Raw genomic sequence first — 16,202 nt, forward strand, 5'->3', positions numbered from 1 at the left:
GAATGAGAAACGATGAAGTAAATAACAAACAAATGAAATCAACAACAGAAGTCAGCCGTCCAATTGTGGTTACAGCAGCAATTGACCTTACCACGTATGAGATTATAGCTACCTGCGTGACATCCGAGTCCAAGAAAATCAACAATGTGAAATGACTTACTTGAATAATTGTTCATTAAACGAAAAAAAGGAAATAAGAACAGTCCCTTATACCAAAGTGGTTTTCTTAGACACGTGTGTCAAGCTTTCGTCCCTCTGCAATACGATGAAAAGAGTTAGAATGAGAAACATTGGAGGAAATAAAAAACAAATGAAATCGACAACAGAAGTCAGCCGTCCAATTGTGGTTACAGCAGCAATTGACCTTACCACGTGGGAGATTATAGCTACCTGCGTGACATCCGAGTCCAAGAAAATCAACAATGTGTAATGGCTTACCTGAATAACTGTTTATTAAACGAAAAAAAGGGAATGCGAACAGTCCCTTATACCAAAGTGGTTTCCTTAGACACGTGTGTCAAGCTTTCGTCCCTCAGCAATACGATGAAAAGTGTTAGAATGAGAAACGATGAAGGAAATAACAAACAAATGAAATCAACAACAGAAGTCAGCCGTCCAATTGGGGTTACAGCAGCAATTTACCTTACCACGTGGGAGATTATAGCTACCTGCGTGACATCCGAGTCCAAGAAAATCAACAATGTGAAATGACTTACTTGAATAATTGTTCATTAAACGAAAAAAAAGGGAATATGAACAATCCCTTATACCAAAGTGGTTTCCTTAGGCACGTGTGTCAAGCTCTCGTCCCTCTGCAATACGATGAAAAGAGATAGAATAAGAAACATTGGAGGAAATAAAAAACAAATGAAATCGACAACAGAAGTCAGCCGTCCAATTGTGGTTACAGCAGCAATTGACCTTACCACGTGGGAGATTATAGCTACCTGCGTGACATCCGAGTCCAAGAAAATCAACAATGTGGAATTGCTTACTTGAATAACTGTTTATTAAACAAAAAAAAAAAGAATGCGAACAGTCCCTTATACAAAAGTGGTTTCCTTAGACACGTGTGTCAAGCTTTCGTCCCTCAGCAATACGATGAAAAGTGTTAGAATGAGAAACGATGAAGGAAATAACAAACAAATGAAGTCAACAACAGAAGTCAGCCGTCCAATTGTGGTTACAGCAGCAATTGACCTTACCACGTGGGAGATTATAGCTACCTGCGTGACATCCGAGTCCAAGAAAATCAACAATGTGGAATGGCTTACTTGAACAATTGTTCATTAAACAATAAAAAAGGGAATAAGAACAGTACCTTATACCAGAATGGTTTCCTTAGACACGTGTGTCAAGCTTTCGTCCGTCAGCAATACGACAAAAAGTGATAGAGTAAGAAACATTGAAGGAAATAACAAACGAATGAAATCAACAACAGAAGTCAGTTGTGCATTTGTGGTCACAGCAGCAATTGACCTTACCACGTGAGAGATTATAGCTACCTGCGTGACATCCAAGTCCAAGAAAATCAACAATGTGGAATGGATTACTTGAATAACTGTTTATTAAACAAAAAAAGAGGAATGCGAACAGTCCCTTATACCAAAGTGGTTTCCTTAGACACGTGTGTCAAGCTTTCGTCCCTCAGCAATACGATTGAAAAGTGTTAGAATGAGAAACGATGAAGGAAATAACAAACAAATGAAATCAACAACAGAAGTAAGTCAGCCGTCCAATTGTGGTTACAGCAGCAAATGACCTTACCACGTGGGAGATTATAGCTACCTGCGTGACATCCGAGTCCAAGAAAATCAACAATGTGGAATGGCTAACTTGAATAACTGTTTATTAAACAAAAAAAAAGGGAATGCGAACAGTCCCTTATACCAAAGTGGTTTCCTTAGACACGTGTGTCAAGCTTTCGTCCCTCAGCAATACGATGAAAAGAGTAAGAATGAGAAACGATGAAGGAAATAATAAAACAAATGAAATTAACAACTTAAGTCAGCCGTCCAATTGTGGTCACAGCAGCAATTGACCTTACCACGTGGGAGAATATAGCTACCTGCGTGACATCCGAGTCCAAGAAAATCAACAATGTGGAATGGCTTACATGAATAACTGTTTATTAAACAAAAAAAAGGGAATGCGAACAGTCCCTTATACCAAAGTGGTTTCCTTAGACACGTGTGTCAAGCTTTCGTCCCTCAGCAATACGATGAAAAGTGTAAGAATGAGAGACGATGAAGGAAATAATAAAACAAATTAAATTAACAACATAAGTCAGCCGTCCAATTCTGGTCACAGCAGCAATTGACCTTACCACGTGGGAGATCATAGCTACCTGCGTGACATCCAAGTCCAAGAAAATCAACAATGTGGAATGGCTTACTTGAACAATTGTTCATTAAACAATAAAAAAGAGAATAAAAACAGTACCTTATACCAGAATGGTTTCCTTAGACACGTGTGTCAAGCTTTCGTCCGTCAGCAATACGACAAAAAGTGATAGAGTAAGAAACATTGAAGGAAATAACAAACGAATGAAATCAACAACAGAAGTCAGTTGTGCATTTGTGGTCACAGCAGCAATTGACCTTACCACGTGAGAGATTATAGCTACCTGCGTGACATCCAAGTCCAAGAAAATCAACAATGTGGAATGGATTACTTGAATAACTGTTTATTAAACAAAAAAAGAGGAATGCGAACAGTCCCTTATACCAAAGTGGTTTCCTTAGACACGTGTGTCAAGCTTTCGTCCCTCAGCAATACGATTGAAAAGTGTTAGAATGAGAAACGATGAAGGAAATAACAAACAAATGAAATCAACAACAGAAGTAAGTCAGCCGTCCAATTGTGGTTACAGCAGCAATTGACCTTACCACGTGGGAGATTATAGCTACCTGCGTGACATCCGAGTCCAAGAAAATCAACAATGTGGAATGGCTAACTTGAATAACTGTTTATTAAACAAAAAAAAAGGGAATGCGAACAGTCCCTTATACCAAAGTGGTTTCCTTAGACACGTGTGTCAAGCTTTCGTCCCTCAGCAATACGATGAAAAGTGTAAGAATGAGAAACGATGAAGGAAATAATAAAACAAATGAAATTAACAACTTAAGTCAGCCGTCCAATTGTGGTCACAGCAGCAATTGACCTTACCACGTGGGAGAATATAGCTACCTGCGTGACATCCGAGTCCAAGAAAATCAACAATGTGGAATGGCTTACATGAATAACTGTTTATTAAACAAAAAAAAGGGAATGCGAACAGTCCCTTATACCAAAGTGGTTTCCTTAGACACGTGTGTCAAGCTTTCGTCCCTCAGCAATACGATGAAAAGTGTAAGAATGAGAGACGATGAAGGAAATAATAAAACAAATTAAATTAACAACATAAGTCAGCCGTCCAATTCTGGTCACAGCAGCAATTGACCTTACCACGTGGGAGATCATAGCTACCTGCGTGACATCCAAGTCCAAGAAAATCAACAATGTGGAATGGCTTACTTGAACAATTGTTCATTAAACAATAAAAAAGAGAATAAAAACAGTCCCTTATACCAAAGTGGATTCCTTAAAAACGTGTGTCAAGCTTTCGTCCCTCAGCAATACGATGAAATGTGTAAGAATGAGAAACGATGAAGGAAATAATAAAACAAATGAAATTAACAACATAAGTCAGCCGTCCAATTGTGGTCACAGCAGAAATTGACCTTACCACGTGGGAGATTATAGCTACCTGCGTGACATCCGAGTCCAAGAAAATCAACAATGTGGAATGGCTTACTTGAACAATTGTTCATTAAACAATAAATAAGAGAATAAGAACAGTCCCTTATACCAAAGTGGTTTCCTTAGACACGTGTGTCAAGCTTTCGTCCCTCAGCAATACGATGAAAAGTGTAAGAATGAGAAACGATGAAGGAAATAACAAACAAATGAAATCAACAACAGAAGTCAGCCGTCCAATTGTGGTTACAGCAGCAATTGACCTTACCACGTGGGAGATTATAGCTACCTGCGTGACATCCGAGTCCAAGAAAATCAACAATGTGGAATGGCTTACTTGAATAACTGTTTATTAAACGAAAAAAAGGGAATGCGAACAGTCCCTTATACCAAAGTGGTTTCCTTAGACACGTGTGTCAAGCTTTCGTCCCTCAGCAATACGATGAAAAGTGTTAGAATGAGAAACGATGAAGGAAATAACAAACAAATGAAATCAACAACAGAAGTCAGCCGTCCAATTGTGGTTACAGCAGCAATTGACCTTACCACGTGGGAGATTATAGCTACCTGCGTGACATCCGAGTCCAAGAAAATCAACAATGTGAAATGACTTACTTGAATAATTGTTCATTAAACGAAAAAAAAGGGAATATGAACAATCCCTTATACCAAAGTGGTTTTCTTAGACACGTGTGTCAAGCTCTCGTCCCTCTGCAATACGATGAAAAGTGTAAGAATGAGAAACGATGAAGGAAATAACAAACAAATGAAATCAACAACAGAAGTCAGCCGTCCAATTGTGGTTACAGCAGCAATTGAGCTTACCACGTGGGAGATTATAGCTACCTGCGTGACATCCGAGTCCAAGAAAATCAACAATGTGGAATGGCTAACTTGAATAACTGTTTATTAAACAAAAAAAAAAGAATGCGAACAGTCCCTTATACCAAAGTGGTTTCCTTAGACACGTGTGTCAAGCTTTCGTCCCTCAGCAATACGATGAAAAGTGTTAGAATGAGAAACGATGAAGGAAATAACAAACAAATGAAATCAACAACAGAAGTCAGCCGTCCAATTGTGGTTACAGCAGCAATTGACCTTACCACGTGGGAGATTATAGCTACCTGCGTGACATCCGAGTCCAAGAAAATCAACAATGTGGAATGGCTTACTTGAACAATTGTTCATTAAACAATAAAAAAGGGAATAAGAACAGTACCTTATACCAGAATGGTTTCCTTAGACACGTGTGTCAAGCTTTCGTCCGTCAGCAATACGACAAAAATTGATAGAGTAAGAAACATTGAAGGAAATAACAAACGAATGAAATCAACAACAGAAGTCAGTCGTGCATTTGTGGTCACAGCAGCAATTGACCTTACCACGTGAGAGATTATAGCTACCTGCGTGACATCCAAGTCCAAGAAAATCCACAATGTGGAATGGATTACTTGAATAACTGTTTATTAAACAAAAAAAGAGGAATGCGAACAGTCCCTTATACCAAAGTGGTTTCCTTAGACACGTGTGTCAAGCTTTCGTCCCTCAGCAATACGATTGAAAAGTGTTAGAATGAGAAACGATGAAGGAAATAACAAACAAATGAAATCAACAACAGAAGTCAGCCGTCCAATTGTGGTTACAGCAGCAATTGACCTTACCACGTGGGAGATTATAGCTACCTGCGTGACATCCGAGTCCAAGAAAATCAACAATGTGGAATGGCTAACTTGAATAACTGTTTATTAAACAAAAAAAAGGGAATGCGAACAGTCCCTTATACCAAAGTGGTTTCCTTAGACACGTGTGTCAAGCTTTCGTCCCTCAGCAATACGATGAAAAGTGTAAGAATGAGAAACGATGAAGGAAATAATTAAACAAATGAAATTAACAACATAAGTCAGCCGTCCAATTGTGGTCACAGCAGCAATTGACCTCACCACGTGGGAGATTATAGCTACCTGCGTGACATCCGAGTCCAAGAAAATCAACAATGTGGAATGGCTTACATGAATAACTGTTTATTAAACAAAAAAAAGGGAATGCGAACAGTCCCTTATACCAAAGTGGTTTCCTTAGACACGTGTGTCAAGCTTTCGTCCCTCAGCAATACGATGAAAAGTGTAAGAATGAGAGACGATGAAGGAAATAATAAAACAAATTAAATTAACAACATAAGTCAGCCGTCCAATTCGTGGGGGATCATAGCTACCTGCGTGACATCCGAGTCCAAGAAAATCAACAATACGGAATGGCTTACTTGAACAATTGTTCATTAAACAATAAAAAAGAGAATAAGAACAGTCCCTTATACCAAAGTGGTTTCCTTAGACACGTGTGTCAAGCTTTCGTCCCTCAGCAATACGACAAAAAGTGTTAGAGTAAGAAACATTGAAGGAAATAACAAACGAATGAAATCAACAACAGAAGTCAACCGTCCAGTTTTGGTTACAGCAGCAATTGACCTTACGACGTGTGAGAAAATCAACAATGTGGAATGGCTTACTTGAACAATTGTTCATTAAACAATAAAAAAGGGAATAAAAACAGTCCCTTATACCAGAATGGTTACCTTAGACACGTGTGTCAAGATTTCGTTCGTCAGCAATACGACAAAAAGTGTTAGAGTAAGAAACATTGAAGGAAATAACAAACAAATGAAATCAACAACAGGAGTCAGCCGTCCAATTGTGGTTACAGCAGCAATTGACCTTACCACGTGGGAGGAAATCAACAATATAGAATGGCTTACTTGAACAATTGTTCATTAAACAATAAAAAAGGGAATAAGAGCAGTCCCTTATACCAAAGTGGTTTCCTTAGACACGTGTGTCAAGCTTTCGTCCCTCTGCAATACGATAAAAAATGTTAGAGTAAGAAACATTCAAGGAAATAACAAACGAATGAAATCAACAACAGAAGTCAACCGTCCAGTTTTGGTTACAGCAGCAATTGACCTTACCACGTGTGAGAAAATCAACAATGTGGAATGGCTTACTTGAACAATTGTTCATTAAACAATAAAAAAGGGAATAAGAGCAGTCCCTTATACCAAAGTGGTTTCCTTAGACACGTGTGTCAAGCTTTCGTCCCTCTGCAATACGATAAAAAATGTTAGAGTAAGAAACATTGAAGGAAATAACAAACAAATGAAATCAACAACAGAATTCAGCCCTCCATTTGTGGTTACAGCAGCAATTGACCTTATCACGTGGGAGATTATAGCTACCTGCGTGACATCCGAGTCCAAGAAAATCAACAATGTGGAATGGCTTACTTGAATAACTGTTTATTAAACGAAAAAAAGGAAATGCGAACAGTCCCTTATACCATAGTGGTTTCCTTAGACACGTGTGTCAAGCTTTCGTCCCTCAGCAATACGATGAAAAGTGTTAGAATGAGAAACGATGAAGGAAATAACAAACAAATGAAATCAACAACAGAAGTCAGCCGTCCAATTGTGGTTACAGCAGCAATTGACCTTACCACGTATGAGATTATAGCTACCTGCGTGACATCCGAGTCCAAGAAAATCAACAATGTGAAATGACTTACTTGAATAATTTTTCATTAAACGAAAAAAAGGGAATAAGAACAGTCCCTTATACCCAAGTGGTTTTCTTAGACACGCGTGTCAAGCTTTCGTCCCTCTGCAATACGATGAAAAGAGTTAGAATGAGAAACATTGGAGGAAATAAAAAACAAATGAAATCGACAACAGAAGTCAGCCGTCCAATTGTGGTTACAGCAGCAATTGACCTTACCACGTGGGAGATTATAGCTACCTGCGTGACATCCGAGTCCAAGAAAATCAACAATGTGGAATGGCTTACTTGAACAATTGTTCATTAAACAATAAAAAAGGGAATAAGAACAGTACCTTATACCAGAATGGTTTCCTTAGACACGTGTGTCAAGCTTTCGTCCGTCAGCAATACGACAAAAATTGATAGAGTAAGAAACATTGAAGGAAATAACAAACGAATGAAATCAACAACAGAAGTCAGTCGTGCATTTGTGGTCACAGCAGCAATTGACCTTACCACGTGAGAGATTATAGCTACCTGCGTGACATCCAAGTCCAAGAAAATCCACAATGTGGAATGGATTACTTGAATAACTGTTTATCAAACAAAAAAAGAGGAATGCGAACAGTCCCTTATACCAAAGTGGTTTCCTTAGACACGTGTGTCAAGCTTTCGTCCCTCAGCAATACGATTGAAAAGTGTAAGAATGAGAAACGATGAAGGAAATAACAAACAAATGAAATCAACAACAGAAGTCAGCCGTCCAATTGTGGTTACAGCAGCAATTGACCTTACCACGTGGGAGATTATAGCTACCTGCGTGACATCCGAGTCCAAGAAAATCAACAATGTGGAATGGCTAACTTGAATAAATGTTTATTAAACAAAAAAAAGGGAATGCGAACAGTCCCTTATACCAAAGTGGTTTCCTTAGACACGTGTGTCAAGCTTTCGTCCCTCAGCAATACGATGAAAAGTGTAAGAATGAGAAACGATGAAGGAAATAATTAAACAAATGAAATTAACAACATAAGTCAGCCGTCCAATTGTGGTCACAGCAGCAATTGACCTCACCACGTGGGAGATTATAGCTACCTGCGTGACATCCGAGTCCAAGAAAATCAACAATGTGGAATGGCTTACATGAATAACTGTTTATTAAACAAAAAAAAGGGAATGCGAACAGTCCCTTATACCAAAGTGGTTTCCTTAGACACGTGTGTCAAGCTTTCGTCCCTCAGCAATACGATGAAAAGTGTAAGAATGAGAGACGATGAAGGAAATAATAAAACAAATTAAATTAACAACATAAGTCAGCCGTCCAATTCTGGTCACAGCAGCAATTGACCTTACCACGTGGGGGATCATAGCTACCTGCGTGACATCCGAGTCCAAGAAAATCAACAATACGGAATGGCTTACTTGAACAATTGTTCATTAAACAATAAAAAAGAGAATAAGAACAGTCCCTTATACCAAAGTGGTTTCCTTAGACACGTGTGTCAAGCTTTCGTCCCTCAGCAATACGACAAAAAGTGTTAGAGTAAGAAACATTGAAGGAAATAACAAACGAATGAAATCAACAACAGAAGTCAACCGTCCAGTTTTGGTTACAGCAGCAATTGACCTTACGACGTGTGAGAAAATCAACAATGTGGAATGGCTTACTTGAACAATTGTTCATTAAACAATAAAAAAGGGAATAAAAACAGTCCCTTATACCAGAATGGTTACCTTAGACACGTGTGTCAAGATTTCGTTCGTCAGCAATACGACAAAAAGTGTTAGAGTAAGAAACATTGAAGGAAATAACAAACAAATGAAATCAACAACAGAAGTCAGCCGTCCAATTGTGGTTACAGCAGCAATTGACCTTACCACGTGGGAGGAAATCAACAATATAGAATGGCTTACTTGAACAATTGTTCATTAAACAATAAAAAAGGGAATAAGAGCAGTCCCTTATACCAAAGTGGTTTCCTTAGACACGTGTGTCAAGCTTTCGTCCCTCTGCAATACGATAAAAAATGTTAGAGTAAGAAACATTGAAGGAAATAACAAACGAATGAAATCAACAACAGAAGTCAACCGTCCAGTTTTGGTTACAGCAGCAATTGACCTTACCACGTGTGAGAAAATCAACAATGTGGAATGGCTTACTTGAACAATTGTTCATTAAACAATAAAAAAGGGAATAAGAGCAGTCCCTTATACCAAAGTGGTTTCCTTAGACACGTGTGTCAAGCTTTCGTCCCTCTGCAATACGATAAAAAATGTTAGAGTAAGAAACATTGAAGGAAATAACAAACAAATGAAATCAACAACAGAATTCAGCCCTCCATTTGTGGTTACAGCAGCAATTGACCTTATCACGTGGGAGATTATAGCTACCTGCGTGACATCCGAGTCCAAGAAAATCAACAATGTGGAATGGCTTACTTGAATAACTGTTTATTAAACGAAAAAAAGGAAATGCGAACAGTCCCTTATACCATAGTGGTTTCCTTAGACACGTGTGTCAAGCTTTCGTCCCTCAGCAATACGATGAAAAGTGTTAGAATGAGAAACGATGAAGGAAATAACAAACAAATGAAATCAACAACAGAAGTCAGCCGTCCAATTGTGGTTACAGCAGCAATTGACCTTACGTATGAGATTATAGCTACCTGCGTGACATCCGAGTCCAAGAAAATCAACAATGTGAAATGACTTACTTGAATAATTTTTCATTAAACGAAAAAAAGGGAATAAGAACAGTCCCTTATACCCAAGTGGTTTTCTTAGACACGTGTGTCAAGCTTTCGCCCCTCAGCAATACGATAAAAAGTGTTAGAATAAGAAACATTGGAGGAAATAAAAAACAAATGAAATCGACAACAGAAGTCAGCCGTCCAATTGTGGTTACAGCAGCAATTGACCTTACCACGTGGAAGGAAATCAACAATATAGAATGGCTTACTTGAACAATTTTTCATTAAACAAAAAAAAAGGGAATAAGAGCAGTCCCTTATACCAAAGTGGTTTCCTTAGACACGTGTGTCAAGCTTTCGTCCCTCTGCAATACGATAAAAAATGTTAGAGTAAGAAACATTGGAGGAAATAAAAAACAAATGAAATCGACAACAGAAGTCAGCCGTCCAATTGTGGTTACAGCAGCAATTGACCTTACCACGTGGGAGATTATAGCTACCTGCGTGACATCCGAGTCCAAGAAAATCAACAATGTGGAATGGCTTACTTGAATAACTGTTTATTAAACGAAAAAAAGGGAATGCGAACAGTCCCATATACCAAAGTGGTTTCCTTAGACACGTGTGTCAAGCTTTCGTCCCTCAGCAATACGATGAAAAGTGTTAGAATGAGAAACGATGAAGTAAATAACAAACAAATGAAATCAACAACAGAAGTCAGCCGTCCAATTGTGGTTACAGCAGCAATTGACCTTACCACGTATGAGATTATAGCTACCTGCGTGACATCCGAGTCCAAGAAAATCAACAATGTGAAATGACTTACTTGAATAATTGTTCATTAAACGAAAAAAAGGAAATAAGAATAGTCCCTTATACCAAAGTGGTTTTCTTAGACACGTGTGTCAAGCTTTCGTCCCTCTGCAATACGATGAAAAGAGTTAGAATGAGAAACATTGGAGGAAATAAAAAACAAATGAAATCGACAACAGAAGTCAGCCGTCCAATTGTGGTTACAGCAGCAATTGACCTTACCACGTGGGAGATTATAGCTACCTGCGTGACATCCGAGTCCAAGAAAATCAACAATGTGTAATGGCTTACCTGAATAACTGTTTATTAAACGAAAAAAAGGGAATGCGAACAGTCCCTTATACCAAAGTGGTTTCCTTAGACACGTGTGTCAAGCTTTCGTCCCTCAGCAATACGATGAAAAGTGTTAGAATGAGAAACGATGAAGGAAATAAAAAACAAATGAAATCAACAACAGAAGTCAGCCATCCAATTGTGGTTACAGCAGCAATTTACCTTACCACGTGGGAGATTATAGCTACCTGCGTGACATCCGAGTCCAAGAAAATCAACAATGTGAAATGACTTACTTGAATAATTGTTCATTAAACGAAAAAAAAGGGAATATGAACAATCGCTTATACCAAAGTGGTTTCCTTAGGCACGTGTGTCAAGCTCTCGTCCCTCTGCAATACGATGAAAAGAGATAGAATAAGAAACATTGGAGGAAATAAAAAACAAATGAAATCGACAACAGAAGTCAGCCGTCCAATTGTGGTTACAGCAGCAATTGACCTTACCACGTGGGAGATTATAGCTACCTGCGTGACATCCGAGTCCAAGAAAATCAACAATGTGGAATTGCTTACTTGAATAACTGTTTATTAAACAAAAAAAAAAAAAAGAATGCGAACAGTCCCTTATACAAAAGTGGTTTCCTTAGACACGTGTGTCAAGCTTTCGTCCCTCAGCAATACGATGAAAAGTGTTAGAATGAGAAACGATGAAGGAAATAACAAACAAATGAAGTCAACAACAGAAGTCAGCCGTCCAATTGTGGTTACAGCAGCAATTGACCTTACCACGTGGGAGATTATAGCTACCTGCGTGACATCCGAGTCCAAGAAAATCAACAATGTGGAATGGCTTACTTGAACAATTGTTCATTAAACAATAAAAAAGGGAATAAGAACAGTACCTTATACCAGAATGGTTTCCTTAGACACGTGTGTCAAGCTTTCGTCCGTCAGCAATACAACAAAAAGTGATAGAGTAAGAAACATTGAAGGAAATAACAAACGAATGAAATCAACAACAGAAGTCAGTTGTACATTTGTGGTCACAGCAGCAATTGACCTTACCACGTGAGAGATTATAGCTACCTGCGTGACATCCAAGTCCAAGAAAATCAACAATGTTTAATGGATTACTTGAATAACTGTTTATTAAACAAAAAAAGAGGAATGCGAACAGTCCCTTATACCAAAGTGGTTTCCTTAGACACGTGTGTCAAGCTTTCTTCCCTCAGCAATACGATTGAAAAGTGTTAGAATGAGAAACGATGAAGGAAATAACAAACAAATGAAATCAACAACAGAAGTAAGTCAGCCGTCCAATTGTGGTTACAGCAGCAATTGACCTTACCACGTGGGAGATTATAGCTACCTGCGTGACATCCGAGTCCAAGAAAATCAACAATGTGGAATGGCTAACTTGAATAACTGTTTATTAAACAAAAAAAAGGGAATGCGAACAGTCCCTTATACCAAAGTGGTTTCCTTAGACACGTGTGTCAAGCTTTCGTCCCTCAGAAATACGATGAAAAGTGTAAGAATGAGAAACGATGAAGGAAATAATAAAACAAATGAAATTAACAACTTAAGTCAGCCGTCCAATTGTGGTCACAGCAGCAATTGACCTTACCACGTGGGAGAATATAGCTACCTGCGTGACATCCGAGTCCAAGAAAATCAACAATGTGGAATGGCTTACATGAATAACTGTTTATTAAACAAAAAAAAGGGAATGCGAACAGTCCCTTATACCAAAGTGGTTTCCTTAGACACGTGTGTCAAGCTTTCGTCCCTCAGCAATACGATGAAAAGTGTAAGAATGAGAGACGATGAAGGAAATAATAAAACAAATTAAATTAACAACATAAGTCAGCCGTCCAATTCTGGTCACAGCAGCAATTGACCTTACCACGTGGGAGATCATAGCTACCTGCGTGACATCCAAGTCCAAGAAAATCAACAATGTGGAATGGCTTACTTGAACAGTTGTTCATTAAACAATAAAAAAGAGAATAAGAACAGTCCCTTATACCAAAGTGGATTCCTTAAAAACGTGTGTCAAGCTTTCGTCCCTCAGCAATACGATGAAATGTGTAAGAATGAGAAACGATGAAGGAAATAATAAAACAAATGAAATTAACAACATAAGTCAGCCGTCCAATTGTGGTCACAGCAGAAATTGACCTTACCACGTGGGAGATTATAGCTACCTGCGTGACATCCGAGTCCAAGAAAATCAACAATGTGGAATGGCTTACTTGAACAATTGTTCATTTAACAATAAATAAGAGAATAAGAACAGTCCCTTATACCAAAGTGGTTTCCTTAGACACGTGTGTCAAGCTTTCGTCCCTCAGCAATACGACAAAAAGTGTTAGAGTAAGAAACATTGAAGGAAATAACAAACGAATGAAATCAACAACAGAAGTCAACCGTCCAGTTTTGGTTACAGCAGCAATTGACCTTACCACGTGTGAGAAAATCAACAATGTGGAATGGCTAACTTGAACAATTGTTCATTAAACAATAAAAAAGGGAATAAGAACAGTCCCTTATACCAGAATGGTTACCTTAGACACGTGTGTCAAGATTTCGTTCGTCAGCAATACGACAAAAAGTGTTAGAGTAATAAACATTGAAGGAAATAACAAACAAATGAAATCAACAACAGAAGTCAGCCGTCCAATTGTGGTTACAGCAGCAATTGACCTTACCACGTGGGAGGAAATCAACAATATAGAATGGCTTACTTGAACAATTTTTCATTAAACAAAAAAAAAGGGAATAAGAGCAGTCCCTTATACCAAAGTGGTTTCCTTAGACACGTGTGTCAAGCTTTCGTCCCTCTGCAATACGATAAAAAATGTTAGAGTAAGAAACATTGAAGGAAATAACAAACAAATGAAATCAACAACAGAATTCAGCCCTCCATTTGTGGTTACAGCAGCAATTGACCTTATCACGTGGGAGATTATAGCTACCTGCGTGACATCCGAGTCCAAGAAAATCAACAATGTGGAATGGCTTACTTGAATAACTGTTTATTAAACGAAAAAAAGGGAATGCGAACAGTCCCTCATACCAAAGTGGTTTCCTTAGACACGTGTGTCAAGTTTTCGTCCCTCAGCAATACGATGAAAAGTGTTAGAATGAGAAACGATGAAGGAAATAACAAACAAATGAAATCAACAACAGAAGTCAGCCGTCCAATTGTGGTTACAGCTGCAATTGACCTTACCACGTATGAGATTATAGCTACCTGCGTGACATCCGAGTCCAAGAAAATCAACAATGTGAAATGACTTACTTGAATAATTTTTCATTAAACGAAAAAAAGGGAATAAGAACAGTCCCTTATACCCAAGTGGTTTTCTTAGACACGTGTGTCAAGCTTTCGTCCCTCTGCAATACGATGAAAAGAGTTAGAATGAGAAACATTGGAGGAAATAAAAAACAAATGAAATCGACAACAGAAGTCAGCCGTCCAATTGTGGTTACAGCAGCAATTGACCTTACCACGTGGGAGATTATAGCTACCTGCGTGACATCCGAGTCCAAGAAAATCAACAATGTGTAATGGCTTACCTGAATAACTGTTTATTAAACGAAAAAAAGGGAATGCGAACAGTCCCTTATACCAAAGTGGTTTCCTTAGACACGTGTGTCAAGCTTTCGTCCCTCAGCAATACGATGAAAAGTGTTAGAATGAGAAACGATGAAGGAAATAACAAACAAATGAAATCAACAACAGAAGTCAGCCGTCCAATTGTGGTTACAGCAGCAATTGACCTTACCACGTATGAGATTATAGCTACCTGCGTGACATCCGAGTCCAAGAAAATCAACAATGTGTAATGGCTCACCTGAATAACTGTTTATTAAACGAAAAAAAGGGAATGCGAACAGTCCCTTATACCAAAGTGGTTTTCTTAGACACGTGTGTCAAGCTTTCGTCCCTCTGCAATACGATGAAAAGAGTTAGAATGAGAAACATTGGAGGAAATAAAAAACAAATGAAATCGACAACAGAAGTCAGGCGTCCAATTGTGGTTACAGCAGCAATTGACCTTACCACGTGGGAGGAAATCAACAATATAGAATGGCTTACTTGAACAATTTTTCATTAAACAAAAAAAAAGGGAATAAGAGCAGTCCCTTATACCAAAGTGGTTTCCTTAGACACGTGTGTCAAGCTTTCGCCCCTCTGCAATACGATAAAAAATGTTAGAGTAAGAAACATTGGAGGAAATGAAAAACAAATGAAATCGACAACAGAAGTCAGCCGTCCAATTGTGGTTACAGCAGCAATTGACCTTACCACGTGGGAGATTATAGCTACCTGCGTGACATCCGAGTCCAAGAAAATCAACAATGTGGAATGGCTTACTTGAATAACTGTTTATTAAACGAAAAAAAGGGAATGCGAACAGTCCCATATACCAAAGTGGTTTCCTTAGACACGTGTGTCAAGCTTTCGTCCCTCAGCAATACGATGAAAAGTGTTAGAATGAGAAACGATGAAGTAAATAACAAACAAATGAAATCAACAATATAGAATGGCTTACTTGAACAATTTTTCATTAAACAAAAAAAAAGGGAATAAGAGCAGTCCCTTATACCAAAGTGGTTTCCTTAGACACGTTTGTCAAGCTTTCGTCCCTCTGCAATACGATGAAAAGAGTTAGAATGAGAAACATTGAAGGAAATAAAAAACAAATGAAATCGACAACAGAAGTCAGCCGTCTAATTGTGGTTACAGCAGCAATTGACCTTACCACGTGGGAGATTATAGCTACCTGCGTGACATCCGAGTCCAAGAAAATCAACAATGTGGAATGGCTTACTTGAATAACTGTTTATTAAACGAAAAAAAGGGAATGCGAACAGTCCCATATACCAAAGTGGTTTCCTTAGACACGTGTGTCAAGCTTTCGTCCCTCAGCAATACGATGAAAAGTGTTAGAATGAGAAACGATGAAGTAAATAACAAACAAATGAAATCAACAACAGAAGTCAGCCGTCCAATTGTGGTTACAGCAGCAATTGACCTTACCACGTATGAGATTATAGCTACCTGCGTGACATCCGAGTCCAAGAAAATCAACAATGTGAAATGACTTACTTGAATAATTGTTCATTAAACGAAAAAAAGGAAATAAGAA

Source organism: Harmonia axyridis, chromosome 6 (genome assembly GCF_914767665.1).
Source record: "Harmonia axyridis chromosome 6, icHarAxyr1.1, whole genome shotgun sequence".
Lineage (NCBI taxonomy): Eukaryota > Metazoa > Arthropoda > Insecta > Coleoptera > Coccinellidae > Harmonia > Harmonia axyridis.